Raw genomic sequence first — 23,954 nt, forward strand, 5'->3', positions numbered from 1 at the left:
GGCCTATTCAGATACAAGAAGCTTTTAGAACCCCAAATAGACCAGATCAGAATAGGACATCCCACCATCACATTATAATCCACACAGGATCAACTCAGAACAAGGAAAAGATCCTTAAAGCTGTCAAGGAGAAAAGATTAATCACCTATAAAGGGAAACCAATTAGAATCACCTCAGATTTCTCAGCAGAGACAATCAAAGCAAGAAGAGCCTGGAATGATGTATGCCATGCCCTAAAAACAAACAACTATCAATCAAGAATACTGTACCCAGCTAAACTCTCCTTCATAACTGAAGGCCAAATAAAAACCTTCCATAGCAAAGAAAAATTGAAACAATACATCTCCACCAAACCAGCCCTACAAAAGATTCTTAAAGATGTCCTACACATAGAAAACCAACAGGACCGCAATAAAGGCCAAGAAACTGCACCCAAACTGAGAATCCAAGAACCATAGGAAGAACCCAGTGTTCACAACCCCCAAGAAGGTGGATAACATGGCAAAAATTCCCAAATACCTCTCAGTCCTATCTCTTAACATTAATGGACTTAACTCTCCAATTTAGTGATATAGACTGTCTAGTTGGATTAAAAAACAAGATCCTTCTATCTGCTGCCTTCAGTAGTCACATCTTGCCCATAAAAACAAACACATTTTCAATGTTAAAGGCTGGAGCAAAATCTACCAAGCAAATGGCCCCCATAAACAGGCAGGAGTTGCAATCCTAATATCAGGTAAAATAGATTTCAAATTAAAATTCATGAGAAGAGATAAAGAAGGTCGCTACATACTAATTAAGGGATCTCTCCTTCAGGAGGATATTACAATTCTAAATATCTATTCGCCAAACAATGGAGCACCCAAATTTATCCAAGAAACACTACTTTCCCTCAAATCCCACATAGATCCAAAGATATTAATTGTTAGGGATTTTAACACACCACTCTCCCCACTAGATAGATCAACTCGGCAAAAACTCAACAGAGAAACCGCAGATCTAAACAGCTGCACAGATCAACTAGATTTAACAGACATCTACCTAATATTTCACCCAGCAGCATCAGAATACACTTTTTTCTCAGCAGCACATTGAAAATTTCCTAAAATAGACCACATTTTAGGCCACAAAGCAAACTTGTCCAAATTCAGAAACATTGAAGTTATATCTTGCATTCTCTCTGACCACAAGGGAATAAAATTAGAACTCTTTTTTCTTTTCTTCTTGTTTTTTTTTTTTTTTTTTTTTGCCAGTCTGGAGTCTTGAACTCTGGGCCTGGGTGCTGTCCCTGAGACTATTTTTGCTCAAGGCTAGTGTTCTACACTTGAACCATAGCACCACTTTGGCTTTGCTCTGTTTATGTAGTACTGAGAAATGGAACCCAGGGCTTCATGGATGCTAGGCAAGCAATCTACCAATAAGCCACATTCCCAACCCTTTATTCTTTCCTTTATGTTCTTATTTTGCTTACTAAAATTTCATTCTAATATTGTCTTCCTTGTATACTTTGCTTCCTATTGAGGCAGATTAGATAGACCAAGCCTTGAATGTGGAATACTTCTTGGAGCTTCGAGCACATTTCTTCCATGAATGATGAGTGATGAATTCAAACTCAAATGTGATACATAAATTAACATTTCCTCAGTTTGCTTTTTTTCCTCTCATCTGTGGAATGTTGGTCTAAATTGTACAAACATGTATGAAAACAAATACAGAGCCGTGTGTGTGTATAAGTATGTATGTATATACAAGCAAATGACTAAAGCAGATATAGTCAGTGGAAGATTCCAGTGATGTAACTCATTTGGACAACTAACTTACAGTTTACAAAATGGATACCAGGAAACCAGAACATGTTTTATTAGGGAAAATGAAGTCAAGAGGAAGTTCATAGGACAAAAATAGAGAAGAGGAGTTGGAAAATTGAGCCATAATATTAAATGTAATTATATGGAAATGGAATCAGGTAGATGAAGAAGATGAGTAGAATTAGGAGAAATGGAAGGGAGGAGGAGGATGGAAGGCATGATGTCAATCAACTGTATTCATAAACTTACATGTTAAAATCAAACCCTATTTCTAATTAGGACATCTGTAATAATCAAAATAAGGTAAGTAAATTATGGTAGACCTTAATCTGATATAATTGTATTCTCATAAAAAGAGGAAACTGCCCTTAGGGTTAGACATACCATATCTGTCAATGTGAGAGTGAAGACAGAAATGCAATGATATACATAAAGCTGAGGAACCTGGGTGCTCCAACAAACCAACAATAGCTTGGGGAAAAGCATGGAACCAAGTTTCCCTTTCAGGCTGCAGGAAGAATACACCCTTTCTTGTCCATGATGTCTTGGCCTTAAACTCCTCAACTCTGAACTGTGAGACAACTTTCTGTCTTTTAGACTCTCACTTCGGTAGCTATATAACTATAGGGTGTGATGAAGTTCCCACCTGGGCTATGTATTATCATAGATCAAAAATAGTGTCAAAGTTACTTTTATATTTCATATATTTCTTTAACTGAATGAGAAAAATGCTATAATTCACAATGAACTTACTATCAATGTCAGTTGTTAGAATTAAACTGAGTAAGACACAAGAAAAAAAATACATCCTAAGAAAACTGAATATAAGTACTTGGGAGAAAATATCACTGAACTATATCATTTCTATCAAGGAAAGAAGGTTTTAGGAGCATAATATAAATGCTTGTCTGATTAACAGGAAAACACAACAAGTTGAGGGTTGGGAGACAAGTCTCTAACTCAATTATTTTGAAGATAAGTGTTTCTAAATTTATTTTGGAGTTTAATTTGGCTTAATTAAATGATAAGTCACTCATGGCTCTCTGGACATGCAGGTGGTAATCAATGAAAGATTTTTTATCTCTGGTTTAACTCATAAAATTTTCATAGTAAGGTTACTTCAATATTTTAAAGATAAACTGTAAGAGCAGAAATTTCTCTGGAGTATATAAAATACTAGATAAACTAACTTAATTCCTTGGGGGTGTTTCTTGCTATTGCTGTATTATTCTCATTTTAAATAAAATGTAACAGCTTCCATAATTTAAACAAAATTTTCCTATGGAAAAATAAAGAAAAAGACTTGCATGAAATTCACTTACATAAACTAAGTTTTATAAAGCTCATGAGGTATTATTAATTATTTACTGAAAGTGTATAAAGAAATAGAATCTGGAAAAGATTTTGAAAGTATGTTTAATTTTTATTTTTTAATTCACTTCACTCTGTTAAAAACATGGCATAGGACTTTTCAGTATTTTCATAACAAGTGGGTTCACAATTATTTAAAAAATAATATTTAACTCATAGTAAGGTTACTTCAATATTTTAAAGATAAACTGTAACACAGATACATATGAAGTAGCAAGTGTAAAGTAATTCCATAAACTGTGCAATGATGTATAAAATGAGCTGTATAATTATTTCAACTAAACTGAATACCTTTAAGAAACTCTTATAATGTATTAGTCTACTTTCTGAGGTACTGAGTGTTTTGTTAAGTATCAACTACATATTTCCTATACTTTCCTTCTAGCCCTTGTAGCTTTGTGGCTTAAATGTCATCTCCAAAACTCATAATGAAATGTCTTTATTTTGTGGTACTGAAAATCATAACAGTTTCACTCTAAAAAGTGGATTAAAGGTATTTTCTTGGGAGTAAGTTTGTTACTGTATTAATGTATTCTTTATAAAAAGACATAGTTCTCAATCTGTCTCTTTATAGTCTCTCACTCTCTTACTTTCAGCCAGTAAGATGATATAAGAAGTCCTTACTCTAAGCCAGCCCCTGGATTTGAATGTTTCATATTTCAAAATTGCAAGCCAATGTGCTTCTATTCATTATTAATATTCGTGTCCCTGATATTCTATCATACAAAGAGTAGATGAATACAATAACAGGAAAATAAGAAGTAGAGCTGAATGCTGTAATAAATAATCTGAATATTTGGAAGTTGCTGTGGAACTTTGTAATGGGTACAAATTGGAAAAATGTGGAGGACTAAGCTAAGGAAAGCCCAGACTGCCACAAACTGAGCTATCTAATGACCTCACACAAGGGTAGTGGGGAACTCATATATTTCGTAGAAATCACATAAGTATTGTGATAAAATGTGTAGTTATATGGAGAGTAAACACTATTCTGATGAGATTAAGGGAAATGCCTTTTATATACTACGGAAAGGTTGAAACAGACAAGGCATAATAGATGCCTGAGTATATAGATGTATCATAGTTACAGTTGGCTGGACCCTATGAAGCTTGAGGTAGATGGGAATAAATATCTAAGTTATAATTGTTTAAGTCACAAGTTTGAAAATACACACTGGTTCCCTCTGCTCCCTGACAATAAATGAATCAGTTATTATTATGCATACAAACTCCGCCTCATGTCAATGATTGTGACCGCAAAATAGATTGACACCTTGTTTTCTGCATGTACCTATGGTGACCTTCTTTATACTGAACTAAATAAATAGACTTGCTTATGGTTCAAGAGTGGATGAGCCTTGTCCCTCCTGGTCCCCACATTCACATGCTTTACTCTCTATCTGTCCTCATTTCTTTGTCTCATGTTGCAGAAAACAACAGACTTTATAGAAAAATATTTATTATGAATGAATAATGTCATGTGTCTGTTACATATTAGCCAAAGGTCATATTTTAATGTATCTTACTCACCCTGCAATATTAGAATTCTTCATATGTAGGACTTTGATGTCTTTGATTTCCCGGGGCAGTCATGGCTTATACTTATATTCATAGTATTCTGTATAGTTAATTCTTTCCCAGAAATATATGTTTTTAAATGAACAGGATTACCAATGTTTGGTTTAAAATGAGATGGATGGGCTGGGTGGGGCTTCTATTGAATTTTCAGTTGAAAGCATCATCTCACCTAGGAACATGTGAGGTATATCACAGTAAATAGTGTTCTCATGATTTGTTACATCTGAGAGACAATAATTCATTTCTCTCTCCCTTTTCCTCTAACTGAAGCAATTGGATAGAACTCACCTTTCTTGATGTGGGTGAGGAGGTGAGAGTACTGGACACCATGATTTCAACCAGGACTTCACATTTCAGGATGGGATGGTACAGTCAAATAGCCATGATCTTTCATGACTGGAACCTGTTTTATTGAAAAACCCATATATGGAAGTCCATATATGTTAGCAAATATATGAGTTCTTCTTTCTCTCTTACCTTATCTTTACTTTGTTTCTCTCTCACCTTGTCTTTGGCTCAACTATACCTAACTTCTTTCTGATACTAGATATGTACAGTTCCTAAATTTTCCAGTCCACAGGAAACAAGAAAACTTTCATAGAAGTCTCCATACTTTCAGATTTCGATTCTGATGAAACAGAGTGATATCTTATGTTCTTTCAGCTGGGCTAAGCCTTCCCTGGGAAGTTCTAGAGTGATCCTTGTGGAAACTCATGAGCAGTTCTGTCATGTGGGATGATGAATAGAAAGAAGTGAAAGAAAGCAATAAAAGAAAGAAAGAAAGGAAAGGAAAAAAAAGGCAACTGAAGTGACTCTGAAAAGTACTATATGGCTCTGTAATTATTAGTGTCCTTTTCTTCCTAAGTAAGGCTAACAGTGTAGGCAAGATCTGTTTTAATCTTTCTCACTGAGTAATTAAGTGTCAAATTTTCAGAAGGATTTAAGGTTTAACACCAGATGTGTACTGTTCCTCAGCTCTAGCATGTGGCTATCCTTAATGTCTTCCAGGGTGATACAAGCAAATGATTTAGGTGAAAATAGTTTCTTACTGTAGACATTTGGAGAAACAGAGATTTTCTTTGTTCATATTCTATGAAGTTTTTTATGGCTTGACATATTTCACTGTTTTATCAAATCGATATTATTTATTTTTGTGTTGTTGGTTGTGGGACTTGAACTCTGGCCTGGTCGCTGTCCTTGCGCTCTTCAGCTCAAGGAGAGTGCTCTACCACTTGAGCTACAGCACCACTTCCGGTTTTCTGGTGGTTTATTGGAGATAAGAGTCTCACAGACTTTCCTGCCCGGGCTGGCTTTGAACCATGATCCTCAGATCTCAGCCTCCTGAGTAGCTAGGGTTACAGGTGTGAACCACCAGCACCTGGCTCAAATAGATATTATAAATGAATAAATGAAGCTTATTAGCTAGGAAGACCTAAAAAGAAGTAAATTATTCAGTAATACCCAAGAATGGATGTCACATGCCTGAAAATCTTCAGAAGTAGCATATAATCTGCAGTGTTCTGGAGAGTGGTTTACTGGGAATTGTAGCTTTAGAGAACATTCTTCTGAGATGGCCTAACTTAGCCTGACTGCATGCCCAGTTATAGAAAATAGTGTTTGTAAAAACAATGAGAAAATGCTACTAGCTTTTTTCCCATGATTTTCTTTTTATCTGACTCTTTTTTTTTTTTTTAACATTTGTAGTCTTGCTGCCTGCAAAAGGGATGTTTGGATGCATTCTGCAAAACTTGCAAAGCTAGTAACTCATAAAATATTCCTGAAGTTGGCAAGTTTCACAAGATGAAAGGTTCACATAGCTCTAACAAGTAACTAAAAAGGAACTGTGTAATAGGAACCTGTTCAAAGCAGCATGCTGGGTACCAAGCTGCATTTGAATTCTTGTCATGGATGGGGAAGATAACACATCTACTATGCGTATACCTCATTGGTATGTTTCAGCTTAACAGATTTTTTTTTTCTGCAAAATAACCAAAATATGAATAGAACACAGTTCTTTCCATTCCTCATTTTCTTTTCCTTAAAGGAAAGTTAAATTTTTCCCTATGAAAAGTACTTTTAGATTTATATTTAGTTCTTTTTGCTCTAGTTTGGGAAACAGGCCTGTAGTTTTTTCCAGTACTTGTAACCAAGGAAAAGGATTACCAACATGCACACGTCACTGATTGGTTGGAATTGAAAGCTGTACAGATTGGCTTAGAGGACTGAACCCACCTCTTTACCCTCCACTCTCAGTTACTTCGGCCAAATGCCATTAGAAAGCAATCAAGTCTCTTTTGACTGACAGCATAGATCTTTGTTGATGTATCATTGTGTGTGTATGTGTGTAGAAATAAACATCATTGTCTGAGTTTTATATTCACACATTCATCAGCTTAAAAAAGACTGATCATTATTATACTTGAACCAAAAGATAGATCTGTTATTAAAATTTTGGTTGCTTTTGGGTTTTTTTTTTTTTTGCATTTTCTTTCTTTCTTTTTTTATTGCGAAAACACCATTCAGAGGGGTTACAATTACATGAGCAAGGTAATGAGTACATTTCTTACCTTGGTTACTATTCTTAACCCAATATACTTTGCATTAGTATCCTCATGACAGAAAGTAAATGCAAACTTGTTTCTATGTAATGAGTAGGTAGTAGATTTAGGTCTTGGGGATTTAAAATATTTAATAAAATATAAACGTTTGAAATATTTAATGAATACAATCTTTTCATAGATAAGGAATAAAAATATATTTTCACATACCTAGTATCTGAGATTAACTAACATTTTCCATGTTAGGTGTTCCATATTGTAGGTGATGCCCTTAAATAAGTCATATGTTAAAAGTAGGAATGCAAGCCCCGTAACAAAGTTTCAAAGCAAAGACTCTTTTCTTCTTTTATAATATGGCCAAATACATTTTAAATATAAGCATTAAATTTAAAGTGGTCTAGTTTTCATCCCCTTATGATCTCTTGGTTCCACCTAATTTTTAATTAACAATTGGCATTAAATTGAAACCAAATCTGTATTTTAAATAGAATAGAGCTACTATCTATTCTGCTTAATGCATTCAGTCTTTAAACATGCAATAAGGTAACAGTACTGAAAATTATATTTTGATCTCAGAGTATTTAAAATGTGACTTTGTTTGCTTTAATTCAGAAATCTAGCTACTTAGAAATTAAATATTTAGGAAATCCTAAATACAAATAGTAAATAAGCAGAAAAAATAATTTTTATTTTCATAGACATATTAATATCTTTACCTATAGGGACTAGTTACCACAGTTGATACTATCCCCAACAAAATTTTATTGGAAAGAATCTATTACATTCCATTTTCATTGTTTTGCAAATATGTTATAGAGAATCAAGCAATCAATCAATATTTCTATCTTTAAGAAGTTCTCAGTTGTTTCTTGTTTTCTTTTTAAACTTTATACATCAATGTGTATTCTCTAATAGATTCAGAAAGAAAATAAAAAAGAGGAAACTTATTCAGGGCCTAGACTGTACTGTTAACTAACTGTTCAGATTTCCTATCAAGCATATATTATTTCACAGAATCCTCAAATCAGATACAACCATACTCTGACCAGGATGGATAAAGATAAAATCCAATGTTAATTTTTTTTAATTTAATTTAATTTTATTTGTGAACATACTGTACAGAGGAGTTACAGTTACATGGGCAGGATAATGCGTACATTTCTTACCAAGCATTGCAGCCTCCTCCTTTGTTTACCCTTCACATCCCTTCCCAGCCTCCCCCCTCCCCCCCAATCCCAATCCTTCTCCTTCCCCCCCTTCCCCCCCCCCCTCCCCCCGCACCAACGTTGTAAAGCTCGTTTTGGACATGACAACTTGTACTTCTCATTGTTGCAACAGGTCCACCTGTATCCTTAAACAATTGGTTTTTCCCCATCTCCTCCACAAGTTATACTGACATCAAATATAGTGAAAGCAGGGGTTATACTGTGGGGGAGGGACATACAAAGCAACAAAGAGATAATCTTATAAATGTGTTAGAAACACATGCATGAAAGAAAAAAAACATTAAAATACACATCTAAGGGTTCATTTTCCTGACATCATAATGTTAATTTTTTTGTCTAAGCACATTATCCATACCACATATACCAGATAGTTCCTTTTTGGTCAATATGAGTGACTATTATTTCTCCTTCAATGATAGCTTCTTTGGTCTATCCTTTGCATGAATAATATATTATGAGTTTATCTTAATGCTCTTACTTTCTGATAGACAATCTAAAGCAAAGTCCTGTTTTCTTAAAACTTTTTCTCAATAAGTAAACCAGAACAAATTTTAATGTTTGTAGTATTTTACATATAGTATTGTAACTTATTGATTAAATAAGCTCAATAAAAGTATGGTGATTAGAAACACAAAAGCTGTTTTTGTATATTCCATTTTAAATTACAATTAAGTTTCCAGCTGGAGTACTCCAAAATATACTAGAATCCTCACTGGAATGGTATTGCCTTGTTCTATTTTAGGATTCCTTAGCAAAATCACCTTATAGCAACAGCTGTTTGGAGCCCTGAGATTGATATGAATTTCTCTTCTATTGCTTGGCAAGTTGAAAAGCTGTAAAATAATTTCAGTTCATTTCAGGTTCAGGTATCCCCAGGAGCAATTGTCTTCATACAATTAGAAGGGAAGGTACTAAGATTCAGAACAGAGATTCTCAGAAACTAAATGAAAACTGCTGTTGGGTGGAAACTCCAACTGGGACTTTATTACCAAACACCAGCCATTAGAAGATCAGTAGCTAAATTAGCCAAAGTAAACATCCTGAGGTGTAAAACTAGTGCCAGCTCACTGAACTCACAACAATACAAGTAGGGTGGCGATGGGTGGAAATAAAAACAAAAACACAAAAAATAAATTTAGGTAAGTTTCACTACCAGTCCAGTTAATATATTAATGGAGACAATTTGAAACATGTCTGTTAGAATAATAATTCAGTTATAAAGTTAAGAACAGAAGTTTTAGAAGATTCATACTCTTGAGGACTGTAAAATAAATAACTAGGTTAGGATTAAATTCATCTATCCCAAGGCATCTTTCCTATCATCCCCAGATAAGATGCTTGTCAATGGTGCTAATCTCTTTCTCTCTTTTTTTTCCTCCATTGCTATACTGGAAAATGGATTCAGAGTAAGACCCTATTTGTACTTATTAAGTACACTATCAACTGGCTACACCTCAGCTTCTCTTCCTTTTAGTTTGTTTTTCATGGAACACCTCAAATTTTCACCAGACATTGGCTTCAGATCCTCTACTTCTGTTTTCAGAGTAGCTGCATTACAGGCATGTGTAATCATAGCTGGCTATGGTGTGAATCTCTCTCTTGGCTCTCTTTACTTTTTCTTTCATGCCCAATTCTCTCTATAAACCTATAATAGCTGTCATCAATAGCCATAGCCTGAATGCTAATGTGTCTTGAAATTTTCTCTGCCAAATTGATTGATCCATGACTTTATTAACTCACCTTTTTTTTTATTGTGAAAATACTGTACAGAGAGGTTACAATTACATGGGCAAGATAATGAGTACATTTCTTATCAAGCATTGTAGCCTCCTCCTTTGTTTCCCCTTCCCATCCCTTCCCATCCTCCACCCGCCTCCCCACCCAATCCTCCCCGCCGCCCCCCTGCACCAAAGTTGTAAAGTTCGTTTTCGACCAAACGACTTAACCCACCTTCTTACAGTGTTGGGTTACGCAAACACTGTAGACAAATTCTTTAACATGAATGGATCTAACCCAGTTCCCAAAGGAGTCCTTGTTCCCACCTAAGTTTTATGAGGACAGTATTTACTGTAAGCAAGCCTAACTGCATTTTGATCTGAATGCTGACAAGAATGATCCATTAATCTCTTCTTCCATAATTTCAGGACTTCTCTATCCTCTATCTCCAAACTTTTCCATTTGTTCTGTTTGTTTTCTCCAAGAAACCAGTTCAAAAGGCATCTGACTGACCAAGTAAGAAGTAAAGATGCTGCTTATTGGTGCCAATATTCTGTAATAGTTAAACACACACACACACACACACAAATGAAGTCTATTCTATACTACATGAGTTTTCAATGAAACATTTTAAATTTTACCAAATCCTAAGACACAATTAACATCATCATATTTTATAGTTGCTGTCATAGCATAAAATCAGGTATAAACACTATTTTTATATTGCATAAAGGTAAAATGTAATTATTGGGGAAATTCTGGTGTAGAGTTTAGAGAGTAATTCTGCACTTACAACAAAAAGTTTAAAAAGTGGGTCTGGGAATGTGGCTTAGTGGTAGAGTGCTTGTCTAGCACATATGAAGCCCTGGGTGCAATTTGTCAGTAACATATAATCAGAAAAAGCACTGTGGCCATGGTAGAGTGCTAACCTCGAGGAAAAAAGCTCAGGGACAGTGCCCAAGCCCTGTGTTCAAGCCCCAGGACTGGCCAAAAAAAAAAAAAAAAAACAGTTTAAAAATCAAATATAGTAGGTTTCTGTATTACTTGATAAATTATGTTAGTTTTACATTTACTTTAAGAGAAATAACATTATATATGAACTTCTGATTGTTTAACTTCTAGTAAGTGATACTTAAAAAAACCAGCTTTCTAGATTCTGAAATCTTTTACTCGCTGTGTATTTTTCCTTAAAAATGCTAATACAACAACCCATTTAGATATCTCTCCCATTAGAAATCTCTAATCAAGAAACTAAGAAGTTAACTGTGTTTTGTATCATCAAGCTATTCAAATACTTTTCCTTGGTGCACATTAGAAAGTTATTTGACATTTTACTGATTTCACATTTTGATTTCTGCAGTCATTTAAATCTTCTAAAATGCAACTGACCAATTAAAAACATTTTTTTCTATTGACCAAAACCAATTATACTTTATATTGTAATACAACAAAGATCATTAAGCTATAGTTTCTCTGTGTCAAAGACTGAATATGTTTAAATGGCTTTTTTTCTTCATAACCACTTTAATTTTTTGGTTCTTTTTACCTTTATTTACTTTTATTTTATTTTGAGAAGTGACCTCACTATTTAGGATAATTTCTCTCATTCTTTTTAGAGCTAATTCTATTTAAGATCACCTTTATCAAAATAACCTGATCTGGAATGACATCATTTTGTTTCTTCCATTTATATTTTTATTGTAAAAATACTTTACTAAGGGGTTACAGTTACCTGAGTAGGATAATGAATTCATTTCCTATCAAGCATTGTTACCTCCTCCTTTGTCTTCCTCTACCATCCCTTCCCTTGGAACCTCCCAAAATCCTCCCCTCTCCTCCTGCCCCAGAAATTGTAAAGTTGGTTTTCAACATAGTGCCTTGTATATTTCACTGTTACAATGGGTCAACCAGTATGTATATTTAAGCATTTTGTTATTTTCCTTCCCCTCCCCAAATTATAAAAATGTATATACAAGATGCAGGACACAGGAATCAGACACAGTGAAAGCAGGGGTTATACTGTGGGGGAAGAATGTGCAAAAGAAACAAAAGAATCACATACTGATCTGGAACGACATCTTCTTGATGTTTCTCTTCTACAAGCTTACACAGCTCCTCAATTTTTCTTGCTTTCCTCATTTCAAAATTGTTTTAAGAGTTCAAGGTCAAATACTTTGTAGGATGCCCCTCAGTCTGGATTTATCTGGTATTACTTTTGTAATAAAATTTAATTCTTACATTGCTGAAATAATGCTCTTGTCCTCAGATAATAAAATTGAGAGGAATTGGATGCTGATTTGTCTCTGTGTTGATATTGGTAAATTTGATCATATTTTCAAGGTGCTGACTATTATTTGAAACCTCAGTTTGTTACTTTTAAGTTTGTCATTTATAAGAAAAACTAACAGACAGGTGTTTTGTGGAACTATACAAATATCCTGATATGAATAAAAATGCTTACACATTATTATTGGCAACTACTGATTATTTTCAAATTTTGCCTGTATCAACATCCACTATTTATAGCATATATTCGTAGATATCAACAGCTTGTTGTGTTGTGCAGAGAAACTTCCTTTTTTATACCTATTAACACATTTTATTTTTATCAGTATGGATTTATTAACTATTATTTTATACAATGACTTTAATATCAATACTCTAATTTGAATATTTTCCATATATCTGTCAATAGTTATATACCTATCTAGTTCCACTACCCTTGGAGAACAGAAGTTAATATTTTAATATTACCATTATATAACCTGTGAACAGTCTTTATAAACACATATATTGAAAACAAAGTATAGAAATATTCTAATGAAATGTGATTTTAAAAGATAATATCATCATAGTGAATTCCAATAAGTTTTTTTCCTTAAATCATTTAGAAATCTAAATTACTTAGAAATTTGAAAATTCATTGTGAACTCTGTTTGGCATTCCTTCTATTATAAATAATGTATTGCTTTATTTATAAAATCCACACCATATTTTTATTGTGCCTATAAAGCTGCTTGTAAAACTATAGTTTAAATGTGACTAAGAACTTTTCTTACAATTTAGGAAAATGATAATGATTTTAACTTATCTATTCATCGAACATATATAATAATGTAAATGTCTTCAAACTATTTACTAGTGTAAACTAAAAGTAATTTGAAATTTTCTATTAGTTGTTTCATATATAAATTTTTATTTAAATTTGCATGATATAACAGAATAATAATTCTCCAAATTTGTATTTGTAAGACTAACTAAGCTGGGCGCCAGTGTCTCAAGGCTCTAATTCTGGCTATTCAGGAAGCTGACATCTGAGGATCACAGTTCAAAGCCAGCCGGGCAGGAAACCCTGTGAGACTCTTATCTCCAATAAACCATTAGAAAACCGGAAGTGTTGCTGTGGCTCAAGTGGTAGAGCTCTCGCCTTGCACTAAAGAGTGCAGGGACAGGGAGAGTTCAAGCCCCATAACTGACAAAAAGAAAAAGAAAAAATATCTAAATTTGTATAACTTTGCATATTAAATGGCTAAAACTTATCTTAATGTTATGTTGGGTAGCAATAAATTCAAATCTGATCAAATTAGATTAGAATTTTAAGAAAGAACCTACCAAAAGAAGTTTTTTTGTTTTTGTTTTTGTTTTTTTTTTGCATCAGGAACAAAATAGGCAAAAACTAAAGATACCCAGTGACTTTCATTAAGCTAAAAGAAAGTCATTGTAGGACTCCTCTAAGTGGGGCACTCTGAAGTTCAAAATAAAACTTGGTAGTTTTCCTTGTCCCAGTTGCTCTGCTTTTCAGCAAGGTGATGGGTGGCAGAGGAACCACAAGATGAATGGAAAGTTTTGTTGCCAAGGAAACCTGTACCAAGTGTGTGGACCTGATCCAATTCTTTCTTTATTGTCAATGCATCAGTCCCTTGACTGACACCGAAACATGGGGACTGAAACATGTTCACAAAATAAAAATATTTCACAAGCTAAATCAATATAATAGTATTTTACAGTCTCTAATAATATGCAATACAACTTATTAAAAGGAAAGATGTAACTGTTATTTAGAGTATATTATTTACTTATTTTGTTGTCCACAAAGGTTCCATTACATATGCCAGGTCTTAGATGTCTAAAGTCTAACTTGGTGGAAGAAAAATAAATTGGTGGAGCACTATTATGATTTTTACCTGACCTAGGTAAGAATGTTTGTAATGTCCTACTGTGCCAATTCATTATCTGTAATAGATCCTCCACATTAGTTAAATGTATTCCATGAATAAAAGAACACTTCATAGTTTCCCCAAAAGTGCTTTTCCTCAGGGATTAAAAGGATTGCCATTCTGCTGACTTTAAATGAAAATGAATAAAATTGAGAGCTATATTTATTCTCAAAACATGGTCTTTGGCATTTTCAATGTGATTCTTGATAGATAATAAAACAAAATTAGAATTGTTCTAGTTTCAAAAAGAAAAAAAATTCAAAACAGAACTCTCGCAGGATTACTCCCTTTCAAAAATAACTAATCATTAAGCCATCTGTTAAAGAATATTTTGTTTATGTGGTATGGAGGAAGTTATATGCACGAAGTTATTAAATACTTTGCAAAGAAATTTATTGACTATTATATATCAGACACTAGATTTTCATATTTGGATTTTAAAGAGCATTTGGCTTTTGAAGAGAAACGCAATCTTTATTGAATCCAAGGCCTCATACATGCAAGGCAAGCAACTCTACCCTAAGCTGCATTTCCAGCCCTCATTAAGTACCTTATTGTTTGACGTTCTTTTTATATTTTACAGAACGATGGCGTTCCTTTCTTTGAAGCTTAATTTCAGGACTTAACTTTCTCTTATTTTATAATTTCAACATTTTATAAAGAACAAAATAAAGACGTTTCTTCAATGATGAGCATCCTGAAAGCTTATTATCCATTTAATCTAAATGGACTAAAACAGGATTTGAGGGGCCATACCCTTGGATGATAATGTCTTGGTTCCTGATTTCTTTTGGACACGTTTCCACATTTTGTCCTCTGGACATTAAAAGAAATAATCCTAACAACCTTGCAAGATTTCGTTTTGTGTTAGTGTTACTGAAGACATTAGTCAATGCATGGAATAGCTTCTATTTTCCAATGTCTTTAGAGAAAACCCTCTAAGGTAGCAATGGAAGGCATATTTCCTTTTAAAGAACTCCCTCCCATTCTCTTCACCTCCATAACTAAAGAGTAATGTGGCTCTGAATTCAATTCTGATTTTTTAACAGTAGGAAGTTGAGAGTAAATGTTTTGTTAGATCTGTGAATCTCTTTGGGACTTAATTTCTATTACTATATTTTAATACTAACACCCAATTTTTTCATTATTCTACTACTCACTTGGTTACCATTTTACATTACAATGATTTTTAAATATATAACACATTTTATAATTGATTAGTGTTTAAGACATGTTTTATCTTTTTGTACCTGAAATGCTAATATTTCCCTATAAATAACAATCATTTGATACTATGCAATTAAATATATATTTCTACTAGGCAGAGAGAAGGTAAGCTAAGCTCTAAAACCTTGTTTAACTTTGTCTCTTTTAATCTTCTTAGATTTAATAGGTGTCTTATCTTAGTGGTTTCTTATCCTTGAGCTCTCTTTTTCAATGTTTTATCAAGGACTTCTAGTATTAATATTGCATAGTACAAACTTAATATTTATAATAGTACATTGTCATAAATTTAATTCAGGTATGACAATTAGTAGCTTTTTGAGAGATGTTTTACTTTGTAGTTTATAAAATCAGTGCACTGTTGGAGCTAGTACAGGCCAACTTCTAGAATATATTTTGATAAACAGTAATTTCAATGGGCTGAGAAGATGGCTCAGTGGTAGAGCGCTTGCCTTGCATGCCTGAGGCCCTGGGTTCGATTCCTCAGTACCACATAAGCAAAAAGAAAAATGTCAGAAGTGGTGCTGTGGCTCAAGTGGTAGAGTGCTAGCCTTGAGCTGAAGAGCTGAGGGACAGCGCCCAGGCCCAGAGTTCAGGTCCCACTACCCAACCCAAAACAAAAAAAAAACAACCAGTAATTTCAATATACTTTTGGTGCAAAGGAGAATTTATGAAATCTCTGAATAATAGTTATGAGTATTTTTACATATGCAAGAAGTTATTAAGTAAATACTTTGCAAAGAAATTTATTGACTATAATATAACATTTTAAGGACATTTTGGCTTTTGAAGGGAAACAAAATCTTTATATATTGTGTAATTTCTACTCTTTGCATGGACCCATGAATTTTCTGTGTGACAATTGTAGGATACACAGGTGTGAAATTGTAGCATTAAAAAGTACCTGAAGCTAAGAGTAACAGCCAGTGGCTCACACTTGTAATCCTAGCTACTCAGGAATCTGAGATCTGAGGATCGTGGTTCAAAGCCAGCCATGGCAGGGAAGTCAGTGAGACTTATCTCTAGTTAACCACCAAAAGCCATAAGTGAAGCTATGACTCCAGTGTTAAAAAAAATTCTTGCCTTGAAGGGAAAAAAAAATAAATTCAGATACAGCACCCAGACCCTAAGTTCAAAAGTGAGTAGTGGTACACACACCCACACACACACCCACACACCCACACACACATACACACACACACACACACACTCCTGTTTTATTGATTGTATTGGCATATTGGCAGATACTCCATTTTCAGACATTCTGAAGTCTCAAAGTTTTGCTTTATGTCCAACTCAATTGTGTCCCACTTTTGTGTCCCACTGAAAGAGTATCTGACAAACATTTTGAGGAGGAAGGATTTATTTTGGCTCACGATTTCAGGGAGTAAGTCCATTAATGCTTTGTCCCAGGTACTAGATTAGCTCCTGTGGCAGAGGCGTAGTAGAAAAAAAGAGGCTGTTATGCTTGTGGTGGACAGGAAGCAGTGAAGGGACTGGAAACAAGCATAACCTTCAACAAAGTAGACTCTGTATCCTACATCCTCTGAAGAGTACCCATCGGCTAGTAACTAGGACTATTTAAAATAGCATTCCCAATTTGACACCATGCTCAGAGAACCTGAGTGCATTGGGGATGCTTTCTTTTCAAACCATAACAGTTAAAGAGCATTTCTATCATTAATTTTGACCACTACCTCTATATTATTATTTCTGTTGTTTGAATCTTCTACAAAATCAACCTGTATTATCTGCACATTTTGGAGGAGACAGGATGATGGTAAAATGCACATTTGCTTATTTTTAAGGACATAAATATAGCATGATATCAGACATAGAGTGATGATTCTGTATAAAGAATAAGCATTATTGTTAGCAAACTGAGCAGGGATATTTTGCTTTCCAATCTAGGTCTTTGTATATATACTATCTACAATTTTTCTACATCTGACTTGCATCTTCCAAAGGACAATTGTAAAAAAAAAACAAAAAAAAAACTCCTTTTTTCTATACCTGAAGTTGTACATTCCTTTTCAGTATCGAATAGTCCAATTTGGCTAAATCAAGAAGAGATGTATAACTAGTGGTTTGACTAAAACAAGCCTAAAGTTCTAAACTAATAAATTATGTTTAGTTACCAAACTTTGCATGCATCATTAATTAGTGATTTTAAACACCATTCTTGGACATATGTTGTGCAATATTTTACCTTGCACTCTCCCGTCAAGTTTTATTTATTCAAGGCTTGTCCATGTTTGTCCTTATAGGTGATATTCCTGTGCAGATATCTTCTAATTGTCCAAAATAACACTGAACGTTCATTCAATTTTGCTTGTCTATTTGCCCTTTTGTTTGTCTATTATTTCTAACAAAGTATTGCTTTATAATGAATATGGTTTTATTTACTATATGTTCCCCTCCACTAAAAGGGAAACACTGAGGGAAACAGGTGCATTAACAATCAATAGCTTCATGTGTGAGGAAATAGAAAAAAATGAGCAACTGAAAACAAAGAGTTATAAAGATTAAGGTTTATAAACAATGTAGGGCATTAAGAGGACTTTGTGTTGCATGATATTTACACTATCCAATTTGGTAAAGAGATAGAATGATGAAGAGTGAAAAGCAACTTTATGCATGGATAAAATCTACCATTAAGAATAGAGAAAAGTGGGCTGGGAAGGTGGCTCAGTGGTAGAGCACTTGCCTTGCATGCCTGAGGCCCTGGGTTTGATTCCCCAGCACCACATAAGCTAAAAGAAAAAAAGCCAGAAGTGGCGCTGTGGCTCAAGTGGTAGAGCACTAGCCTTGAGCTGAAGAGCTGAGGGACAGCGCCCAGGCCCAGAGTTCAGGTCCCATGGCAGGACTCAAAAAAAAAAAAAAAAAAAAGAATAGAGAAAAGTAAGAGTTCAAATTGTAGAATATTAAACAAAAAGAATGATATGGTTTCTGCTTTACATCTTTTTGGGGAAGACAATTTGATCAGTGTATTCTGTATAAAATAAAGAAATATAAATCTCACGGTATGAACTCATTTACTGAAATTGTTAATCTTCCTTTGTCTGTGAGTTAACTCATGCCATTAAAAATTCTGTGGACATCAAAATACCCAGCTGGTCAATCAGAGTAAGGTAACCTTCCTCGTAATTGATCTAAATCATTATAACTTTCTTACTTGATATTTCAGCCATTTTTCAAAAATATATTTGCATTACTTGAAAACCTGGAGTCTTTATTATTTTTCTGTGTGCTATTTTTACAATCCCCAATTGGCCTAGCATAATGGCCAATGTATTAACAAATATTAACAAGTATTAAACATCCTTGCTGTATGCCATCTTACACATGAATTTTGGGTAAGCTATCTGGTGATATAACTTAGTAATAAACTTTTTCAAATATATGTTTTATGTCTGGATCCAAGGTAGCATTTTGTGTTTTATGAATATAACAATACTGGGAAACTGATTTTACCGACTTTGCTTTTGACATTGTGTAAGAATACTCTTTAATGGTTAAGTATTTGGTCATTACAAGCCATTTTAAATAAATGGAATAAAATTCTTAATATATTGAAATTATTTTAGATTAAAACCCAAGAATACATCAGCTACCATATTTTAATACCGTTGTGAACAAGTTACCTAGGTAATATGTGCATCTGACAAATAAAAGAGACTGAGGTTTAGAAAGAAAACAATAGCTCCCACTAGGTACACAGCTGTAAAATGGTGGATGCTGGTCTCAAGGAAAGAATATTAACCCTTCAAACACCATTTACTTTACTGCACACAAGGTTGTCAAATGAGCATCTTTCAGAGCAGTGCTGACCTCAGTGTCTCAAGCTCTCTTCTTTGAGAAGAATTATTTTCTAGTTGCCCAGGAGCTTTCCAGTAGCCTTCATTTTAATGAGAAACTTACTTAATTCTTAACAGAAAGTGCACTTAGAAATACTAAAACTTATCCTTTTTTGTCTAATTAAACAGTGATATTTGTCCATTTTGAAAACTGAAAATTCTAAATGACGATGGATTCCTAGCTTTTATAGATATATGCTGTTTCTATAGTGTGTGCGTGTTCATTTGAAGTCTGTTTTTTTGATCCTTTGAAAATTCAGAAGACTATTGTAAAAGGTCAGGGTTTTTAAGAGTCTCTAACCAAATACTTAGTCAGGTTTAATTTTTTAAATGTTTTTTTTTTTTCTTCAAGCCTGTGTACCTACTAGATTACTAAATTCAAACCACTCTGGGAAAATGGGCATGCTTTCTTATACCTGGATGGTTCCCAAAAGAATTATCTGCAAGAAGTGTGTATTGTTTTAATTGCACACTTAGGTTATGTGGAATCTAGCTGGCAATGTTAAATTCCGTTTTTCAATAGCTTCAAGGCTCTAGATCTGTAATTAGTGGCTTCTGTTCTTTATTACACTGATCAGTAATGCACCTCTATTTATCATTACAGTCTCAGTTAATTATCCTGGCTAATGATTTTCATGGTGTAGAGAATCTACAGGACCCATTTATAAAGATAGTTTACATTGAAATTATTGGTTGGTATGACACCATAGTGAGCTGGTAAGCTGTTGGAGGGAGGTTGCCATGGGAGATGGTTACTCTCTTTCTATTGTATTTGCTTTGCTTGAGTAAAAGTATCAAAAGAGAGAATGCAATGTAATTTTGTATTTACAAGATTATAATACTCTAGGTGTGCAAGAAATGGGGAAGGAGTCAGCCAAAACAGAAAGAGAAAATTCAATTTCCTTTGTATGTGTGAGTCAGTTGTACTACTAAGTTATTGGCTGGTCTCTCTAGTACTAAAATTTAATTGTGATTCTTCTTTGGTAAAATGGTACTGTTATTTTACCATTTGTTTCCACTTCAAGTAGCTGATATGGAGAAAATAAATCACATTTTGATTTTCTGAATGCTTTTTTGAGCAGTGCTTTTAGATTAATAGGTCTTGTTAATAATGAAGACTTTTTTTTAAAACCTGTAATATTGTAAATTTTGTCAAAAGTACTATTACAAAGAGGAGAAGGCATGTTAGCTTTGTTACATATGACAAAGTTGATGTTGACCAGATATTATTATATATGAGTAATTTTTGAAAGAAATAAAAATTTTCTACATATTTTCTCATGTTCTTAATCATGTCACACATATAGAGGGTGACATTACACTTTTTTATAAAGATTACTCTTATAAAGAAAAATGACTATGAAAATTCAAAGTACAAAATGTAAAAAAACTATTGAAGAATATCACATACGAAATGTACTCATTATCTTACTCATGTAACTGTAACCCTCTGTACAGTATCTTTACAATCAAAAAGAATATCACAAGAATTATATCAATGAAAGTTGGAAAATTGTAAATTTTGTTTTTACATGTCACTTTTCTTTGTAGTTGTCATTTTTAATAAAAGAGATGTGTTTATTTTAAAATGTGGTAAATAATCTGAAGCTTAAAATACAAATAGATAATATTTCTACCTATCTTCCATAGGAGATATGAGATAAAATTGATAGGAGAAATATTTCATTTTATTTTCTCAGTGTATTTTCCTTCTCTATCTTCTCTTCTGGTCTCATTTCTCCTCCTTCCCTCCTTCCTTCCTTTCCTCCCTCCCTCTCTTCCTCCCTTTCTCCATTCCTCCCTTCTTCCCTTCCTTCCTTCTCAAGTTGCCATTTTATTCACAACTCTCTTCTTATTCTTTCTTACTAAGAACAATTTCTTTTCATATAATGAAAAGTCATTTCATGATTGCATTATGGAGTGGTAGTCCTAGAGCCTCTCAAATAAGATCAACAGATTCCAAACAAATGTATATGTTACCTTTGCCTGAGTGTGTGAGTGCGCATGTGAGCATGTGTGTTCCTCTAAGACAAGATATGAAAGATAAAACATTTGATAATCAATTTCATGAAATTATTTGGCTGTGCTGATCCATAGCCTTTATAAAATAAATTCCAAAAACAGGTGTAAATTTGAAATGCAGACATCACAAATCTATGGTCTTAGCTGTCATAATCTGAGTTGGCAAGGTCACTTGATTTCAGGAATTCAAGAACAGTTGGACAACATAGTGAGAACTTCATGTTAAAAATTAAAAAGGAAGTGGTGCTGTGGCTCAAGAGGTGGAATGCTAGCCTTGAGGGACAGCACCCAGGCCCAAAGTTCAAGCCTTACCACCAACCCCCCAAAAAACAAAAAACAAAACAAAACAAAAATTAAAAAGACAGAACATAAATATTAGAAATTAAATTTAGTATTAGCTATTGTGATCCATGGTAGTATTGAGTATAATAATAAGCAAATTCACTCAAGCCTAATTTAAATACTGTATTACATTATTTTCAGATTTTATTATTTAATTTATTTATATATTTGTTTATTTGTTTATTTTATTTTTTTAGCTTTTTATTTTATTTTTTTCACAATCATCTTGATTTATTTGTAAGAAATGAAATAAAACAATTCCACTTAAGGGACTCCAATAATAGTGTATGTGAAGATGTTCGGGAATGCCATTATCCATTAAATTTTTGGAATTTTAATTTCTTCTAACATATGAAATCTAGAACAAGAAAACAAATATATACTTAGAGTGAACCAACCTTGAAATCATTTTCTTAATTGTTTTGAAATTACAAAAGAATTGATAATCCTTTGCTTTGGAAATCATTTATAAATATTTATCACTTATGATAACTCAAATACCAAGCAAGAGTAATTTTATATAATCATTATAAATATCATTTTATTACCATTGTAAAATAGAATAAAAAACAGTCCCAATATATTACCTACCTATCATTATTCTTAACTTCTAATCATTACCTAAATATCTTTTTTTTTTAATTTTATTTTATTTTATTTGAGAGCATACTGTACAGAGGGGTTACAATTACATGGGCAGGATAATGCATACATTTCTTACCAAGCATTGCAGCCTCCTCCTTTGTTTACCCTTCACCTCCCTTCCCAGCCTCCCCCCTCCCCCCACCCAATCAAAACCCCCCTCCCTCCCCCCCACACCGACATTGTAAAGCTGGTTTTGACATGACATTTTGTACTTCTCATTGTTGCAACAGGTCCACCTGAATCCTTAAACGACTTGTTTGTCCCCGTCTCCTCCACATGTTATACTGACATCAAATATAGTGAAAGCGGGGGTTACACTGTGGGGGAGGGACATACAAAGCAACAAAGAAATAATCTTATAAATGCGTTAGAAACACATTCATGAAAGAAACAAAAACATTAAAATACATATTTGAGGGTTCGTTTTCCTAACATCACATTGTCTGACTTTTTCCGCTTGACTCATACCTATACTAGATATTGCAAATAAGGGAAACCATGGGACCTATGTTTCTTTGGGCCTGGCTTACTTCACTTAATATAATTTTTTCCATGCCTTTCCATTTCCTAACAAATGGGGCAATGTCATTCTTTCTGATGGAGGCATAGAATTCCATTGTGTATATATACCACATTTTCTTGATCCATTCATCTACTGAGGGGTATCTGGGTTGGTTCCATATCTTAGCTATGGTAAATAATGCTGCAATAAACATAGTTGTGCTGGTAGCTTTAGTGTGGTCTTTTTTGTAAACATTAGGGTAAATGCCCAAAAGTGGGATTGCTGGGTCATAGGGGAGTTCTATGTGAAGTCTTTTGAGGAACCTCCATACTGCTTTCCAAAGTGGTTGAACAAGTTTACATTCCCACCAACAATGAAGTAAGGTTCCTTTCTGTCCACATCCCCTCCAGCATCTGTTGTTGTTAGAGTTCTTGATTTTTGCTGTTCTAACTGGAGTGAGGTGATATCTCAATGTTGTTTTGATTTGCATTTCTTTTATGGCTAGGGATGTTGAACATTTCTTCATGTGTCTATTGGCCATCTGTTTATTGGTTGTTACTGGAAAAAGACATCTAGGTTACAGTTATATATTACCTGCTATATAATTATTTCATAAGGGTCAGATTTTGGTGCATTAAATTCCAATATCCAAGATTCTCTCAAATATAGAATGTAGTTGGGGCTGGGAAGGGGACTCAGTGGTAGAGCGCTTGCCTTGCATGCATGAGGTCCTGAGTTTGATTCCTCAGCACCACATAAGCAAAAAAAGCTGAAAGTGGTGCTGTGGCTAAAGTGGCAGAGCTCTAGCCTTCAGCCTTAAGCTGAGAGACAGTGCCCAGGCCCAGAGTTCAAGCCCCATGACCGACTATATATATGAGAAGCTACATT

This window comes from Dipodomys spectabilis, unplaced genomic scaffold, assembly GCF_019054845.1.
Source record: "Dipodomys spectabilis isolate Male_0828 unplaced genomic scaffold, ASM1905484v1 ptg000115l, whole genome shotgun sequence".
Lineage (NCBI taxonomy): Eukaryota > Metazoa > Chordata > Mammalia > Rodentia > Heteromyidae > Dipodomys > Dipodomys spectabilis.